This window comes from Penaeus chinensis, chromosome 24 (genome assembly GCF_019202785.1).
Source record: "Penaeus chinensis breed Huanghai No. 1 chromosome 24, ASM1920278v2, whole genome shotgun sequence".
NCBI classification, from domain to species: domain Eukaryota; kingdom Metazoa; phylum Arthropoda; class Malacostraca; order Decapoda; family Penaeidae; genus Penaeus; species Penaeus chinensis.
The window spans coordinates 6,269,995-6,274,994 of NC_061842.1; positions in this window are offsets into that span (position 1 = coordinate 6,269,995).

Consider the following 5,000-nt stretch of genomic DNA (forward strand, 5'->3'; position numbering starts at 1 on the left):
TCGTCGGATATGACGCTTCGGTTCGCTCGGATGAGACGCTTCGGTTCGCTCGGATGAGACGCTTCGGTTCGCTCGGATGAGACGCTTCGGTTGGATGAGACGCTTCGGTTCGTTCGGATGAGACGCTTCGGTTCGCTCGGATGAGACGCTTCGGTTCGCTGATGAACGTTCTTGGATGAGACGCTTCGGTTCGCTCGGATGAGACGCTTCGGTTCGCTCGGATGAGACGCTTCGGTTCGCTCGGATGAGACGCTTCGGTTGGGATGAGACGCTTCGGTTCGCTCGGATGAGACGCTTCGGTTGGATGAGACGCTTCGGTTCGCTCGGATGAGACGCTTCTTCGTGTAGCGCTTCGCGCGATGAGACGCTTCGGTTCGCTCGGATATGACGCTTCGGTTCGCTCGGATGAGACGCTTCGGTTCGCTCGGATGAGACGCTTCGGTTGGATGAGACGCTTCGGTTTGTTCGGATGAGACGCTTCGGTTCGCTCGGATGAGACGCTTCGGTTGGATGAGACGCTTCGGTTCGCTCGGATGAGACGCTTCGGTTCGCTCGGATGAGACGCTTCGGTTCGCTCGGATGAGACGCTTCGGTTCGTTCGGATGAGACGCTTCGGTTCGTTCGGATGAGACGCTTCGGTTCGCTTGGATGAGACGCTTCGGTTCGCTCGGATGAGACGCTTCGGTTCGCTCGGATGAGACGCTTCGGTTCGCTTGGATGAGACGCTTCGGTTCGCTCGGATGAGACGCTTCGGTTCGCTCGGATGAGACGCTTCGGTTCGCTCGGATGAGACGCTTCGGTTCGCTCGGATGAGACGCTTCGGTTCGCTCGGACGAGACGCTTCGGTTCGCTCGGATGAGACGCTTCGGTTCGCTCGGATGAGACGCTTCGGTTCGCTCGGATGAGACGCTTCGGTTGTGGATGAGACGCTTGGTTCGCTCGGATGAGACGCTTCGGTTCGCTCGGATGAGACGCTTCGGTTGTCGGATGAGACGCTTCGGTTGTGATGAGACGCTTCGGTTCTGGATGAGACGCTTCGGTTCGCTCGGATGAGACGCTTCGGTTGGATGAGACGCTTCGGTTCGCTCGGATGAGTCGCTCGGATCGCTCGGATGAACGCTTCGGATTCGCTCGGATGAGACGCTTCGGTTGGATGAGACGCTTCGTTCGCTCGGATGAGACGCTTCGGTTCGCTCGGATGAGACGCTTCGGTTCGTGGATGAGACGCTTCGGTTCGCTCGGATGAGACGCTTCGGTTCGCTCGGATGAGACGCTTCGGTTCGCTCGGATATGACGCTTCGGTTCGCTCGGATGAGACGCTTCGGTTGGATGAGACGCTTCGGTTCGCTCGGATGAGACGCTTCGGTTCGCTCGGATATGCCGCTTCGGTTCGCTCGGATGAGACGCTTCGGTTGGATGAGACGCTTCGGTTCGCTCGGATGAGACGCTTCGGTTCGCTCGGATATGACGCTTCGGTTCGCTCGGATGAGACGCTTCGGTTCGCTCGGATATGACGCTTCGGTTCGCTCGGATATGACGCTTCGGTTCGCTCGGATGAGACGCTTCGGTTCGCTCGGATGAGACGCTTCGGTTGGATGAGACGCTTCGGTTCGCTCGGATGAGACGCTTCGGTTCGTTCGGATGAGACGCTTCGGTTCGCTCGGATGAGACGCTTCGGTTCGCTCGGATGAGACGCTTCGGTTCGCTCGGATATGACGCTTCGGTTCGCTCGGATGAGACGCTTCGGTTCGCTCGGATGAGACGCTTCGGTTCGTTCGGATGAGACGCTTCGGTTCGCTCGGATGAGACGCTTCGGTTGGATGAGACGCTTCGGTTCGCTCGGATGAGACGCTTCGGTTCGCTCGGATATGACGCTTCGGTTCGCTCGGATGAGACGCTTCGGTTCGCTCGGATATGACGCTTCGGTTCGCTCGGATATGACGCTTCGGTTCGCTCGGATGAGACGCTTCGGTTCGCTCGGATGAGACGCTTCGGTTGGATGAGACGCTTCGGTTTGCTCGGATGAGACGCTTCGGTTGGATGAGACGCTTCGTTTCGCTCGGATGAGACGCTTCGGTTCGCGCGGATGAGACGCTTCGATTCGCTCGGATGAGACGCTTCGGTTGGATGAGACGCTTCGGTTCGCTCGGATGAGACGCTTCGGTTCGCTCGGATGAGACGCTTCGGTTGGATGAGACGCTTCGGTTCGCTCGGATGAGACGCTTCGGTTCGCTCGGATATGCCGCTTCGGTTCGCTCGGATATGACGCTTCGGTTCGCTCGGATATGACGCTTCGGTTCGCTCGGATGAGACGCTTCGGTTCGCTCGGATATGACGCTTCGGTTCGCTCGGATGAGACGCTTCGGTTGGATGAGACGCTTCGGTTCGCTCGGATGAGACGCTTCGGTTCGCTCGGATATGCCGCTTCGGTTCGCTCGGATGAGACGCTTCGGTTGGATGAGACGCTTCGGTTCGCTCGGATGAGACGCTTCGGTTCGCTCAGATATGACGCTTCGGTTCGCTCGGATGAGACGCTTCGGTTCGCTCGGATATGACGCTTCGGTTCGCTCGGATATGACGCTTCGGTTCGCTCGGATGAGACGCTTCGGTTCGCTCGGATGAGACGCTTCGGTTGGATGAGACGCTTCGGTTTGTTCGGATGAGACGCTTCGGTTCGTTCGGATGAGACGCTTCGGTTCGCTCGGATGAGACGCTTCGGTTGGATGAGACGCTTCGGTCCGCTCGGATGAGACACTTCGGTTCGCTCGGATGAGACGCTTCGGTTCGCTCGGATGAGACGCTTCGGTTCGCTCGGATGAGACGCTTCGGTTCGCTCGGATATGACGCTTCGGTTCGCTCGGATGAGACGCTTCGGTTCGCTCGGATGAGACGCTTCGGTTCGTTCGGATGAGACGCTTCGGTTCGCTCGGATGAGACGCTTCGGTTGGATGAGACGCTTCGGTTCGCTCGGATGAGACGCTTCGGTTCGCTCGGATATGACGCTTCGGTTCGCTCGGATGAGACGCTTCGGTTCGCTCGGATATGACGCTTCGGTTCGCTCGGATATGACGCTTCGGTTCGCTCGGATGAGACGCTTCGGTTCGCTCGGATGAGACGCTTCGGTTGGATGAGACGCTTCGGTTTGCTCGGATGAGACGCTTCGGTTCGTTCGGATGAGACGCTTCGGTTCGCTCGGATGAGACGCTTCGGTTGGATGAGACGCTTCGGTTCGCTCGGATGAGACGCTTCGGTTCGCTCGGATGAGACGCTTCGGTTCGCCCGGATGAGACGCTTCGGTTCGCTCGGATGAGACGCTTCGGTTCGCTCGGATGAGACGCTTCGGTTCGCTCGGATGAGACGCTTCGGTTCGCTCGGAGGAGACGCTTCGGTTCGCTCGGATATGACGCACGACTGAGGAGATTTTTTATTTTTTTTTAATGAAGGAGATGGGATGAAGTGTATAGGAGTAGTAAAACTGATGAATTAATAATTGAATAGATAAATAAAGAGATAGAATTAATAAGGATATGGAGAAAGAGGTATTTTTTACCGGTTTTTCTAATAGTTTTGTTTTATTTCACGAAGGAGGTGAGTGTTAAAAAAAAACATAGAACTAAGAAATGGAAAGAGAGATAGAGTAAATCATTAAATGAGAAAGGCAAAAGGGAGAATATGAGAAAAGAATCCTTGACATACGAAATAGTTCATGAAAATCGAAGATGAGCACGAGAGTGAAAAAAGAAAAAAAAAAAAAAAAAATCTGGCACACAAAAAAAAAACGATAAAAAGAGAGAGAGGGAATAAAACGATAATCAAAACAAAATCAAAGAAAGGCAGGTCATCGCGTGATCGTCACTCACCCCCCCCAACCTCACCCACCCGCCCCCCACCCCCTTAAAAAAAAAATAAAGAATTTAAAAATGAAATATAAAAACAAAATTTACACAACAAAGGAATCACATTCAGATCATTGTGGTCGCCTCTATGGGGGAGCCTTGGGTTATGTATAAGGGGGGAGGGGGAGGGTTGAGGGAGGGGGGAGGGGGGAGGGAGGAAGGGTTAAGGGAGGGGGAAGGGGAGGGGAAGGGGGGAGGAGGGAGGAAGGGGAGGGGGGGAGGGGGATGGAGGGAGGAAGGGTTAAGTGAGGGGGGAGGGGGATGGAGGGAGAGGGAGGGGAGAGGGCAGGGGATGGAGGGAGAGGGAGAGGGGAAGGCTGGGGATGGAGGGAGGGGGAGGGGGAGGGCAGGGTTAATAGAGGGAGGAAGGGTTAAGGGAGGGAGGAGGGGAGGGGGGAGGAAGGGTTAAGGGAGGGGGGAGGGGGATGGAGGGAGAGGGAGGGGAGAGGGCAGGGGATGGAGGGAGGGGGAGGGGGAGGGCAGGGTTGATGGAGGAAGGAAGGGTTATGGAAGGGGGAGGGAAGAGGGGGGAAAGGAAGAATTAACGGGGGGAAGGGGGAAGGGGAAGAAGGAGGGAGGAAGAGGGAGGTAAAAGGGATAGAGGGGAGTGAGGGGGGGGAGGAAAAGGAAAGGATGAGAGAGAGAGAGAGTAAAACAGGAAGAGAGAGAGTGGGGAGAGAAAAGCCAAGAGAAACAGAAGCGAGAGAGGAGAGAAGAAAAAGAGAGAGCTACGAAAAGAGGAAGATAAAGAAATCCTAAAACAAAAATAGAAATAATAAATAAATAAATAAATCAAAAAAAGAAATAACATTACCGAGAAAAAAAGGGAAAAAAACGAAAATTGATGAAAAACAAAACACACACACACACACAGACACACAAAGCTATAAGCAAGAAGACGTAAACACAAGACGCAATCGCAGAACAGAAGCATGCAACCATTAGCAAGATCAGCATTTCCGGTTGCAAGACGAGCAACGAATCAAACAAGCAGAGAGGCACAAGAGAATCAAATGCAAGCGCTTGTGAATAATAACAGAGCAAGATAAATACATGGAAAAGGTTTCTTATAAAGCATTATTTACTTAGTTTGTCATCCTGCTT